We start from the raw sequence: 13,656 nt of genomic DNA on the forward strand, positions 1-13,656 counted from the left end.
AGAACATAGCCAGCGCCTAAGTGTCTGGGCGTCAGCAGCTGCTGCACTTTTGCGATTGCCTTCACTGTGCACTGATTGCCGAGACATGTGCACGCTAAAAAAACAAGGTGGGCAAGAGGAGGAAGAGAGTACGGGCATCAGAGAGCATCTGGCATCTTGTCCTGGAAACTGCAGTGTTTTTGGAGAGTACAGCAAATCCGTGTTTCTGGACAAGGGAGGCATAAGTGCGCTGCGCTCCTAAGCTATCTCCCTGCGAGACACACTGCCAAAGCTTTTCGCTATCATGCAGTCTAGTGCAGACGCACACTACGGCTCTCCGGAGCTGTCCGAAGCCAAGCGCCGGTGGCCGGCGTCTTTCGGCTGAAGCTGCGCTTCGGAGCGTACGGCTGTTGTGTGCGCGAAGCAGCCGCTTCTCCTGCTCCGGGAGTCGGAGAGAGCGGTAGCTTGTACGAGGGCGAAGAACGAAGCCGCAGAGCACCGGACTTGTGTGCACAGCCTACGGGCTGCTAGAGGAAGGTGGCTGCACCTCCCTAACCTATCAATTCACAGCTGGCATGCTCTATGGAGCTGTTCCAGGACAACTTTCATTGCTTATGGGTTCGTCCTGATACAGCCCCTCCTGGGAAACTCGTGCTCGTCCCCTGAGGCTCCGAGATGCAGAAACATCGATGGCAGCTGCAGAAATGAAGGGCTGCGTTGAGTTGTCGAGAAGCAAGAACATAGCCAGCGCCTAAGTGTCTGGGAGTCAGCAGCTGCTGCACTTTTGCGATTGCCTTCACTGTGCACTGATTGCCGAGACATGTGCACGCTAAAAAAACAAGGTGGGCAAGAGGAGGAAGAGAGTACGGGCATCAGAGAGCATCTGGCATCTTGTCCTGGAAACTGCAGTGTTTTTGGAGAGTACAGCAAATCCGTGTTTCTGGACAAGGGAGGCATAAGTGCGCTGCGCTGCTAAGCTATCTCCCTGCGAGACACACTGCCAAAGCTTTTCGCTATCATGCAGTCTAGTGCAGACGCACACTACGGCTCTCCGGAGCTGTCCGAAGCCAAGCGCCGGTGGCCGGCGTCTTTCGGCTGAAGCTGCGCTTCGGAGCGTACGGCTGCCGCTCCGCTGCTGTGTGCGCGAAGCAGCCGCTTCTCCTGCTCCGGGAGCCGGACAGAGCGGTAGCTTGTACGAGGGCGAAGAACGAAGCCGCAGAGCACCGGGCTTCTGCGCGCACCGTAAGGACTGCTAGAGGACCGTGGTGGACACTCGCCTGCGTCTTCAATTCCATTCTAGCATCCTTATGGAAGGTGTTCCAGGACAATTTTCCTGAGTTTTGAATTCGTCCTGATGCAGCCCCTCCTGGAAAACTCCTGCTCGTCCTCTGAAACTCCGAGTGCAGAGACCTCGATGGCAACTGCAGAAATGAAGCACTCCGTTGAGTTGTCGAGACGCAAGAACATAGCCAGCGCCTTGTGTTTGGGAGTCAGCAGCACCTGGACTTTTGCGATTGCCTTCACTGTGCACTGAATGCCAGGACGGCATGGGCACGTTAAAACAACGAGCTGAGCAAGAGTCCCCGAAAGATCACGGCCGTCAGAAAGTAGCTTATATATTGCCCTGGAAAGAGCAGTGTTTTTGGAGTGTGCAGTAAAATCGTGTTTCTGGACAAGGGAGGCATAAGTGCGCTGCGCTGCTAAGCTATCTCCCTGCGAGACACACTGCCAAAGCTTTTCGCTATCATGCAGTCTAGTGCAGACGCACACTACGGCTCTCCGGAGCTGTCCGAAGCCAAGCGCCGGTGGCCGGCGTCTTTCGGCTGAAGCAGCGCTTCGGAGCGTACGGCTGTTGTGTGCGCGAAGCAGCCGCTTCTCCTGCTCCGGGAGCCGGACAGAGCGGTAGCTTGTACGAGGGCGAAGAACGAAGCCGCAGAGCACCGGACTTGTGTGCACAGCCTACGGGCTGCTAGAGGAAGGTGGCTGCACCTCCCTAACCTATCAATTCACAGCTGGCATGCTCTATGGAGCTGTTCCAGGACAACTTTCATTGCTTATGGGTTCGTCCTGATACAGCCCCTCCTGGGAAACTCGTGCTCGTCCCCTGAGGCTCCGAGATGCAGAAACATCGATGGCAGCTGCAGAAATGAAGGGCTGCGTTGAGTTGTCGAGAAGCAAGAACATAGCCAGCGCCTAAGTGTCTGGGAGTCAGCAGCTGCTGCACTTTTACGATTGCCTTCACTGTGCACTGATTGCTGAGACATGTGCACGCTAAAAAAACAAGGTGGGCAAGAGGAGGAAGAGAGTACGGGCATCAGAGAGCATCTGGCATCTTGTCCTGGAAACTGCAGTGTTTTTGGAGAGTACAGCAAATCCGTGTTTCTGGACAAGGGAGGCATAAGTGCGCTGCGCTCCTAAGCTATCTCCCTGCGAGACACACTGCCAAAGCTTTTCGCTATGATGCAGTCTAGTGCAGACGCACACTACGGCTCTCCGGAGCTGTCCGAAGCCAAGCGCCGGTGGCCGGCGTCTTTCGGCTGAAGCAGCGCTTCGGAGCGTACGGCTGTTGTGTGCGCGAAGCAGCCGCTTCTCCTGCTCCGGGAGTCGGAGAGAGCGGTAGCTTGTACGAGGGCGAAGAACGAAGCCGCAGAGCACCGGACTTGTGTGCACAGCCTACGGGCTGCTAGAGGAAGGTGGCTGCACCTCCCTAACCTATCAATTCACAGCTGGCATGCTCTATGGAGCTGTTCCAGGACAACTTTCATTGCTTATGGGTTCGTCCTGATACAGCCCCTCCTGGGAAACTCGTGCTCGTCCCCTGAGGCTCCGAGATGCAGAAACATCGATGGCAGCTGCAGAAATGAAGGGCTGCGTTGAGTTGTCGAGAAGCAAGAACATAGCCAGCGCCTAAGTGTCTGGGAGTCAGCAGCTGCTGCACTTTTGCGATTGCCTTCACTGTGCACTGATTGCCGAGACATGTGCACGCTAAAAAAACAAGGTGGGCAAGAGGAGGAAGAGAGTACGGGCATCAGAGAGCATCTGGCATCTTGTCCTGGAAACTGCAGTGTTTTTGGAGAGTACAGCAAATCCGTGTTTCTGGACAAGGGAGGCATAAGTGCGCTGCGCTCCTAAGCTATCTCCCTGCGAGACACACTGCCAAAGCTTTTCGCTATCATGCAGTCTAGTGCAGACGCACACTACGGCTCTCCGGAGCTGTCCGAAGCCAAGCGCCGGTGGCCGGCGTCTTTCGGCTGAAGCTGCGCTTCGGAGCGTACGGCTGCCGCTCCGCTGCTGTGTGCGCGAAGCAGCCGCTTCTCCTGCTCCGGGAGCCGGACAGAGCGGTAGCTTGTACGAGGGCGAAGAACGAAGCCGCAGAGCACCGGGCTTCTGCGCGCACCGTAAGGACTGCTAGAGGACCGTGGTGGACACTCGCCTGCGTCTTCAATTCCATTCTAGCATCCTTATGGAAGGTGTTCCAGGACAATTTTCCTGAGTTTTGAATTCGTCCTGATGCAGCCCCTCCTGGAAAACTCCTGCTCGTCCTCTGAAACTCCGAGTGCAGAGACCTCGATGGCAACTGCAGAAATGAAGCACTCCGTTGAGTTGTCGAGAAGCAAGAACATAGCCAGCGCCTTGTGTTTGGGAGTCAGCAGCACCTGGACTTTTGCGATTGCCTTCACTGTGCACTGAATGCCAGGACGGCATGGGCACGTTAAAACAACGAGCTGAGCAAGAGTCCCCGAAAGATCACGGCCGTCAGAAAGTAGCTTATATATTGCCCTGGAAAGAGCAGTGTTTTTGGAGTGTGCAGTAAAATCGTGTTTCTGGACAAGGGAGGCATAAGTGCGCTGCGCTGCTAAGCTATCTCCCTGCGAGACACACTGCCAAAGCTTTTCGCTATCATGCAGTCTAGTGCAGACGCACACTACAGCTCTCCGGAGCTGTCCGAAGCCAAGCGCCGGTGGCCGGCGTCTTTCGGCTGAAGCAGCGCTTCGGAGCGTACGGCTGTTGTGTGCGCGAAGCAGCCGCTTCTCCTGCTCCGGGAGCCGGACAGAGCGGTAGCTTGTACGAGGGCGAAGAACGAAGCCGCAGAGCACCGGACTTGTGTGCACAGCCTACGGGCTGCTAGAGGAAGGTGGCTGCACCTCCCTAACCTATCAATTCACAGCTGGCATGCTCTATGGAGCTGTTCCAGGACAACTTTCATTGCTTATGGGTTCGTCCTGATACAGCCCCTCCTGGGAAACTCGTGCTCGTCCCCTGAGGCTCCGAGATGCAGAAACATCGATGGCAGCTGCAGAAATGAAGGGCCGCGTTGAGTAGTCGAGAAGCAAGAACATAGCCAGCGCCTAAGTGTCTGGGAGTCAGCAGCTGCTGCACTTTTACGATTGCCTTCACTGTGCACTGATTGCCGAGACATGTGCACGCTAAAAAAACAAGGTGGGCAAGAGGAGGAAGAGAGTACGGGCATCAGAGAGCATCTGGCATCTTGTCCTGGAAACTGCAGTGCTTTTGGAGAGTACAGCAAATCCGTGTTTCTGGACAAGGGAGGCATAAGTGCGCTGCGCTCCTAAGCTATCTCCCTGCGAGACACACTGCCAAAGCTTTTCGCTATCATGCAGTCTAGTGCAGACGCACACTACGGCTCTCCGGAGCTGTCCGAAGCCAAGCGCCGGTGGCCGGCGTCTTTCGGCTGAAGCAGCGCTTCGGAGCGTACGGCTGTTGTGTGCGCGAAGCAGCCGCTTCTCCTGCTCCGGGAGTCGGAGAGAGCGGTAGCTTGTACGAGGGCGAAGAACGAAGCCGCAGAGCACCGGACTTGTGTGCACAGCCTACGGGCTGCTAGAGGAAGGTGGCTGCACCTCCCTAACCTATCAATTCACAGCTGGCATGCTCTATGGAGCTGTTCCAGGACAACTTTCATTGCTTATGGGTTCGTCCTGATACAGCCCCTCCTGGGAAACTCGTGCTCGTCCCCTGAGGCTCCGAGATGCAGAAACATCGATGGCAGCTGCAGAAATGAAGGGCTGCGTTGAGTTGTCGAGAAGCAAGAACATAGCCAGCGCCTAAGTGTCTGGGAGTCAGCAGCTGCTGCACTTTTGCGATTGCCTTCACTGTGCACTGATTGCCGAGACATGTGCACGCTAAAAAAACAAGGTGGGCAAGAGGAGGAAGAGAGTACGGGCATCAGAGAGCATCTGGCATCTTGTCCTGGAAACTGCAGTGTTTTTGGAGAGTACAGCAAATCCGTGTTTCTGGACAAGGGAGGCATAAGTGCGCTGCGCTGCTAAGCTATCTCCCTGCGAGACACACTGCCAAAGCTTTTCGCTATCATGCAGTCTAGTGCAGACGCACACTACGGCTCTCCGGAGCTGTCCGAAGCCAAGCGCCGGTGGCCGGCGTCTTTCGGCTGAAGCAGCGCTTCGGAGCGTACGGCTGTTGTGTGCGCGAAGCAGCCGCTTCTCCTGCTCCGGGAGTCGGAGAGAGCGGTAGCTTGTACGAGGGCGAAGAACGAAGCCGCAGAGCACCGGACTTGTGTGCACAGCCTACGGGCTGCTAGAGGAAGGTGGCTGCACCTCCCTAACCTATCAATTCACAGCTGGCATGCTCTATGGAGCTGTTCCAGGACAACTTTCATTGCTTATGGGTTCGTCCTGATACAGCCCCTCCTGGGAAACTCGTGCTCGTCCCCTGAGGCTCCGAGATGCAGAAACATCGATGGCAGCTGCAGAAATGAAGGGCTGCGTTGAGTTGTCGAGAAGCAAGAACATAGCCAGCGCCTAAGTGTCTGGGAGTCAGCAGCTGCTGCACTTTTGCGATTGCCTTCACTGTGCACTGATTGCCGAGACATGTGCACGCTAAAAAAACAAGGTGGGCAAGAGGAGGAAGAGAGTACGGGCATCAGAGAGCATCTGGCATCTTGTCCTGGAAACTGCAGTGTTTTTGGAGAGTACAGCAAATCCGTGTTTCTGGACAAGGGAGGCATAAGTGCGCTGCGCTGCTAAGCTATCTCCCTGCGAGACACACTGCCAAAGCTTTTCGCTATCATGCAGTCTAGTGCAGACGCACACTACGGCTCTCCGGAGCTGTCCGAAGCCAAGCGCCGGTGGCCGGCGTCTTTCGGCTGAAGCTGCGCTTCGGAGCGTACGGCTGCCGCTCCGCTGCTGTGTGCGCGAAGCAGCCGCTTCTCCTGCTCCGGGAGCCGGACAGAGCGGTAGCTTGTACGAGGGCGAAGAACGAAGCCGCAGAGCACCGGGCTTCTGCGCGCACCGTAAGGACTGCTAGAGGACCGTGGTGGACACTCGCCTGCGTCTTCAATTCCATTCTAGCATCCTTATGGAAGGTGTTCCAGGACAATTTTCCTGAGTTTTGAATTCGTCCTGATGCAGCCCCTCCTGGAAAACTCCTGCTCGTCCTCTGAAACTCCGAGTGCAGAGACCTCGATGGCAACTGCAGAAATGAAGCACTCCGTTGAGTTGTCGAGACGCAAGAACATAGCCAGCGCCTTGTGTTTGGGAGTCAGCAGCACCTGGACTTTTGCGATTGCCTTCACTGTGCACTGAATGCCAGGACGGCATGGGCACGTTAAAACAACGAGCTGAGCAAGAGTCCCCGAAAGATCACGGCCGTCAGAAAGTAGCTTATATATTGCCCTGGAAAGAGCAGTGTTTTTGGAGTGTGCAGTAAAATCGTGTTTCTGGACAAGGGAGGCATAAGTGCGCTGCGCTGCTAAGCTATCTCCCTGCGAGACACACTGCCAAAGCTTTTCGCTATCATGCAGTCTAGTGCAGACGCACACTACGGCTCTCCGGAGCTGTCCGAAGCCAAGCGCCGGTGGCCGGCGTCTTTCGGCTGAAGCAGCGCTTCGGAGCGTACGGCTGTTGTGTGCGCGAAGCAGCCGCTTCTCCTGCTCCGGGAGCCGGACAGAGCGGTAGCTTGTACGAGGGCGAAGAACGAAGCCGCAGAGCACCGGACTTGTGTGCACAGCCTACGGGCTGCTAGAGGAAGGTGGCTGCACCTCCCTAACCTATCAATTCACAGCTGGCATGCTCTATGGAGCTGTTCCAGGACAACTTTCATTGCTTATGGGTTCGTCCTGATACAGCCCCTCCTGGGAAACTCGTGCTCGTCCCCTGAGGCTCCGAGATGCAGAAACATCGATGGCAGCTGCAGAAATGAAGGGCTGCGTTGAGTTGTCGAGAAGCAAGAACATAGCCAGCGCCTAAGTGTCTGGGAGTCAGCAGCTGCTGCACTTTTACGATTGCCTTCACTGTGCACTGATTGCCGAGACATGTGCACGCTAAAAAAACAAGGTGGGCAAGAGGAGGAAGAGAGTACGGGCATCAGAGAGCATCTGGCATCTTGTCCTGGAAACTGCAGTGCTTTTGGAGAGTACAGCAAATCCGTGTTTCTGGACAAGGGAGGCATAAGTGCGCTGCGCTCCTAAGCTATCTCCCTGCGAGACACACTGCCAAAGCTTTTCGCTATCATGCAGTCTAGTGCAGACGCACACTACGGCTCTCCGGAGCTGTCCGAAGCCAAGCGCCGGTGGCCGGCGTCTTTCGGCTGAAGCAGCGCTTCGGAGCGTACGGCTGTTGTGTGCGCGAAGCAGCCGCTTCTCCTGCTCCGGGAGTCGGAGAGAGCGGTAGCTTGTACGAGGGCGAAGAACGAAGCCGCAGAGCACCGGACTTGTGTGCACAGCCTACGGGCTGCTAGAGGAAGGTGGCTGCACCTCCCTAACCTATCAATTCACAGCTGGCATGCTCTATGGAGCTGTTCCAGGACAACTTTCATTGCTTATGGGTTCGTCCTGATACAGCCCCTCCTGGGAAACTCGTGCTCGTCCCCTGAGGCTCCGAGATGCAGAAACATCGATGGCAGCTGCAGAAATGAAGGGCTGCGTTGAGTTGTCGAGAAGCAAGAACATAGCCAGCGCCTAAGTGTCTGGGAGTCAGCAGCTGCTGCACTTTTGCGATTGCCTTCACTGTGCACTGATTGCCGAGACATGTGCACGCTAAAAAAACAAGGTGGGCAAGAGGAGGAAGAGAGTACGGGCATCAGAGAGCATCTGGCATCTTGTCCTGGAAACTGCAGTGTTTTTGGAGAGTACAGCAAATCCGTGTTTCTGGACAAGGGAGGCATAAGTGCGCTGCGCTGCTAAGCTATCTCCCTGCGAGACACACTGCCAAAGCTTTTCGCTATCATGCAGTCTAGTGCAGACGCACACTACGGCTCTCCGGAGCTGTCCGAAGCCAAGCGCCGGTGGCCGGCGTCTTTCGGCTGAAGCTGCGCTTCGGAGCGTACGGCTGCCGCTCCGCTGCTGTGTGCGCGAAGCAGCCGCTTCTCCTGCTCCGGGAGCCGGACAGAGCGGTAGCTTGTACGAGGGCGAAGAACGAAGCCGCAGAGCACCGGGCTTCTGCGCGCACCGTAAGGACTGCTAGAGGACCGTGGTGGACACTCGCCTGCGTCTTCAATTCCATTCTAGCATCCTTATGGAAGGTGTTCCAGGACAATTTTCCTGAGTTTTGAATTCGTCCTGATGCAGCCCCTCCTGGAAAACTCCTGCTCGTCCTCTGAGGCTCCGAGTGCAGAGACCTCGATGGCAACTGCAGAAATGAAGCACTCCGTTGAGTTGTCGAGACGCAAGAACATAGCCAGCGCCTTGTGTTTGGGAGTCAGCAGCACCTGGACTTTTGCGATTGCCTTCACTGTGCACTGAATGCCAGGACGGCATGGGCACGTTAAAACAACGAGCTGAGCAAGAGTCCCCGAAAGATCACGGCCGTCAGAAAGTAGCTTATATATTGCCCTGGAAAGAGCAGTGTTTTTGGAGTGTGCAGTAAAATCGTGTTTCTGGACAAGGGAGGCATAAGTGCGCTGCGCTGCTAAGCTATCTCCCTGCGAGACACACTGCCAAAGCTTTTCGCTATCATGCAGTCTAGTGCAGACGCACACTACGGCTCTCCGGAGCTGTCCGAAGCCAAGCGCCGGTGGCCGGCGTCTTTCGGCTGAAGCAGCGCTTCGGAGCGTACGGCTGTTGTGTGCGCGAAGCAGCCGCTTCTCCTGCTCCGGGAGCCGGACAGAGCGGTAGCTTGTACGAGGGCGAAGAACGAAGCCGCAGAGCACCGGACTTGTGTGCACAGCCTACGGGCTGCTAGAGGAAGGTGGCTGCACCTCCCTAACCTATCAATTCACAGCTGGCATGCTCTATGGAGCTGTTCCAGGACAACTTTCATTGCTTATGGGTTCGTCCTGATACAGCCCCTCCTGGGAAACTCGTGCTCGTCCCCTGAGGCTCCGAGATGCAGAAACATCGATGGCAGCTGCAGAAATGAAGGGCTGCGTTGAGTTGTCGAGAAGCAAGAACATAGCCAGCGCCTAAGTGTCTGGGAGTCAGCAGCTGCTGCACTTTTACGATTGCCTTCACTGTGCACTGATTGCCGAGACATGTGCACGCTAAAAAAACAAGGTGGGCAAGAGGAGGAAGAGAGTACGGGCATCAGAGAGCATCTGGCATCTTGTCCTGGAAACTGCAGTGCTTTTGGAGAGTACAGCAAATCCGTGTTTCTGGACAAGGGAGGCATAAGTGCGCTGCGCTGCTAAGCTATCTCCCTGCGAGACACACTGCCAAAGCTTTTCGCTATGATGCAGTCTAGTGCAGACGCACACTACGGCTCTCCGGAGCTGTCCGAAGCCAAGCGCCGGTGGCCGGCGTCTTTCGGCTGAAGCAGCGCTTCGGAGCGTACGGCTGTTGTGTGCGCGAAGCAGCCGCTTCTCCTGCTCCGGGAGTCGGAGAGAGCGGTAGCTTGTACGAGGGCGAAGAACGAAGCCGCAGAGCACCGGACTTGTGTGCACAGCCTACGGGCTGCTAGAGGAAGGTGGCTGCACCTCCCTAACCTATCAATTCACAGCTGGCATGCTCTATGGAGCTGTTCCAGGACAACTTTCATTGCTTATGGGTTCGTCCTGATACAGCCCCTCCTGGGAAACTCGTGCTCGTCCCCTGAGGCTCCGAGATGCAGAAACATCGATGGCAGCTGCAGAAATGAAGGGCTGCGTTGAGTTGTCGAGAAGCAAGAACATAGCCAGCGCCTAAGTGTCTGGGAGTCAGCAGCTGCTGCACTTTTGCGATTGCCTTCACTGTGCACTGATTGCCGAGACATGTGCACGCTAAAAAAACAAGGTGGGCAAGAGGAGGAAGAGAGTACGGGCATCAGAGAGCATCTGGCATCTTGTCCTGGAAACTGCAGTGTTTTTGGAGAGTACAGCAAATCCGTGTTTCTGGACAAGGGAGGCATAAGTGCGCTGCGCTCCTAAGCTATCTCCCTGCGAGACACACTGCCAAAGCTTTTCGCTATCATGCAGTCTAGTGCAGACGCACACTACGGCTCTCCGGAGCTGTCCGAAGCCAAGCGCCGGTGGCCGGCGTCTTTCGGCTGAAGCTGCGCTTCGGAGCGTACGGCTGCCGCTCCGCTGCTGTGTGCGCGAAGCAGCCGCTTCTCCTGCTCCGGGAGCCGGACAGAGCGGTAGCTTGTACGAGGGCGAAGAACGAAGCCGCAGAGCACCGGGCTTCTGCGCGCACCGTAAGGACTGCTAGAGGACCGTGGTGGACACTCGCCTGCGTCTTCAATTCCATTCTAGCATCCTTATGGAAGGTGTTCCAGGACAATTTTCCTGAGTTTTGAATTCGTCCTGATGCAGCCCCTCCTGGAAAACTCCTGCTCGTCCTCTGAAACTCCGAGTGCAGAGACCTCGATGGCAACTGCAGAAATGAAGCACTCCGTTGAGTTGTCGAGACGCAAGAACATAGCCAGCGCCTTGTGTTTGGGAGTCAGCAGCACCTGGACTTTTGCGATTGCCTTCACTGTGCACTGAATGCCAGGACGGCATGGGCACGTTAAAACAACGAGCTGAGCAAGAGTCCCCGAAAGATCACGGCCGTCAGAAAGTAGCTTATATATTGCCCTGGAAAGAGCAGTGTTTTTGGAGTGTGCAGTAAAATCGTGTTTCTGGACAAGGGAGGCATAAGTGCGCTGCGCTGCTAAGCTATCTCCCTGCGAGACACACTGCCAAAGCTTTTCGCTATCATGCAGTCTAGTGCAGACGCACACTACGGCTCTCCGGAGCTGTCCGAAGCCAAGCGCCGGTGGCCGGCGTCTTTCGGCTGAAGCAGCGCTTCGGAGCGTACGGCTGTTGTGTGCGCGAAGCAGCCGCTTCTCCTGCTCCGGGAGCCGGACAGAGCGGTAGCTTGTACGAGGGCGAAGAACGAAGCCGCAGAGCACCGGACTTGTGTGCACAGCCTACGGGCTGCTAGAGGAAGGTGGCTGCACCTCCCTAACCTATCAATTCACAGCTGGCATGCTCTATGGAGCTGTTCCAGGACAACTTTCATTGCTTATGGGTTCGTCCTGATACAGCCCCTCCTGGGAAACTCGTGCTCGTCCCCTGAGGCTCCGAGATGCAGAAACATCGATGGCAGCTGCAGAAATGAAGGGCTGCGTTGAGTTGTCGAGAAGCAAGAACATAGCCAGCGCCTAAGTGTCTGGGAGTCAGCAGCTGCTGCACTTTTACGATTGCCTTCACTGTGCACTGATTGCCGAGACATGTGCACGCTAAAAAAACAAGGTGGGCAAGAGGAGGAAGAGAGTACGGGCATCAGAGAGCATCTGGCATCTTGTCCTGGAAACTGCAGTGCTTTTGGAGAGTACAGCAAATCCGTGTTTCTGGACAAGGGAGGCATAAGTGCGCTGCGCTCCTAAGCTATCTCCCTGCGAGACACACTGCCAAAGCTTTTCGCTATCATGCAGTCTAGTGCAGACGCACACTACGGCTCTCCGGAGCTGTCCGAAGCCAAGCGCCGGTGGCCGGCGTCTTTCGGCTGAAGCAGCGCTTCGGAGCGTACGGCTGTTGTGTGCGCGAAGCAGCCGCTTCTCCTGCTCCGGGAGTCGGAGAGAGCGGTAGCTTGTACGAGGGCGAAGAACGAAGCCGCAGAGCACCGGACTTGTGTGCACAGCCTACGGGCTGCTAGAGGAAGGTGGCTGCACCTCCCTAACCTATCAATTCACAGCTGGCATGCTCTATGGAGCTGTTCCAGGACAACTTTCATTGCTTATGGGTTCGTCCTGATACAGCCCCTCCTGGGAAACTCGTGCTCGTCCCCTGAGGCTCCGAGATGCAGAAACATCGATGGCAGCTGCAGAAATGAAGGGCTGCGTTGAGTTGTCGAGAAGCAAGAACATAGCCAGCGCCTAAGTGTCTGGGAGTCAGCAGCTGCTGCACTTTTGCGATTGCCTTCACTGTGCACTGATTGCCGAGACATGTGCACGCTAAAAAAACAAGGTGGGCAAGAGGAGGAAGAGAGTACGGGCATCAGAGAGCATCTGGCATCTTGTCCTGGAAACTGCAGTGTTTTTGGAGAGTACAGCAAATCCGTGTTTCTGGACAAGGGAGGCATAAGTGCGCTGCGCTCCTAAGCTATCTCCCTGCGAGACACACTGCCAAAGCTTTTCGCTATCATGCAGTCTAGTGCAGACGCACACTACGGCTCTCCGGAGCTGTCCGAAGCCAAGCGCCGGTGGCCGGCGTCTTTCGGCTGAAGCTGCGCTTCGGAGCGTACGGCTGCCGCTCCGCTGCTGTGTGCGCGAAGCAGCCGCTTCTCCTGCTCCGGGAGCCGGAGAGAGCGGTAGCTTGTACGAGGGCGAAGAACGAAGCCGCAGAGCACCGGGCTTCTGCGCGCACCGTAAGGACTGCTAGAGGACCGTGGTGGACACTCGCCTGCGTCTTCAATTCCATTCTAGCATCCTTATGGAAGGTGTTCCAGGACAATTTTCCTGAGTTTTGAATTCGTCCTGATGCAGCCCCTCCTGGAAAACTCCTGCTCGTCCTCTGAAACTCCGAGTGCAGAGACCTCGATGGCAACTGCAGAAATGAAGCACTCCGTTGAGTTGTCGAGAAGCAAGAACATAGCCAGCGCCTTGTGTTTGGGAGTCAGCAGCACCTGGACTTTTGCGATTGCCTTCACTGTGCACTGAATGCCAGGACGGCATGGGCACGTTAAAACAACGAGCTGAGCAAGAGTCCCCGAAAGATCACGGCCGTCAGAAAGTAGCTTATATATTGCCCTGGAAAGAGCAGTGTTTTTGGAGTGTGCAGTAAAATCGTGTTTCTGGACAAGGGAGGCGTAAGTGCGCTGCGCTGCTAAGCTATCTCCCTGCGAGACACACTGCCAAAGCTTTTCGCTATCATGCAGTCTAGTGCAGACGCACACTACAGCTCTCCGGAGCTGTCCGAAGCCAAGCGCCGGTGGCCGGCGTCTTTCGGCTGAAGCAGCGCTTCGGAGCGTACGGCTGTTGTGTGCGCGAAGCAGCCGCTTCTCCTGCTCCGGGAGCCGGACAGAGCGGTAGCTTGTACGAGGGCGAAGAACGAAGCCGCAGAGCACCGGACTTGTGTGCACAGCCTACGGGCTGCTAGAGGAAGGTGGCTGCACCTCCCTAACCTATCAATTCACAGCTGGCATGCTCTATGGAGCTGTTCCAGGACAACTTTCATTGCTTATGGGTTCGTCCTGATACAGCCCCTCCTGGGAAACTCGTGCTCGTCCCCTGAGGCTCCGAGATGCAGAAACATCGATGGCAGCTGCAGAAATGAAGGGCCGCGTTGAGTAGTCGAGAAGCAAGAACA

Source organism: Lonchura striata, chromosome 25 (genome assembly GCF_046129695.1).
Source record: "Lonchura striata isolate bLonStr1 chromosome 25, bLonStr1.mat, whole genome shotgun sequence".
In the NCBI taxonomy this organism is placed as follows: Eukaryota; Metazoa; Chordata; class Aves; order Passeriformes; family Estrildidae; genus Lonchura; species Lonchura striata.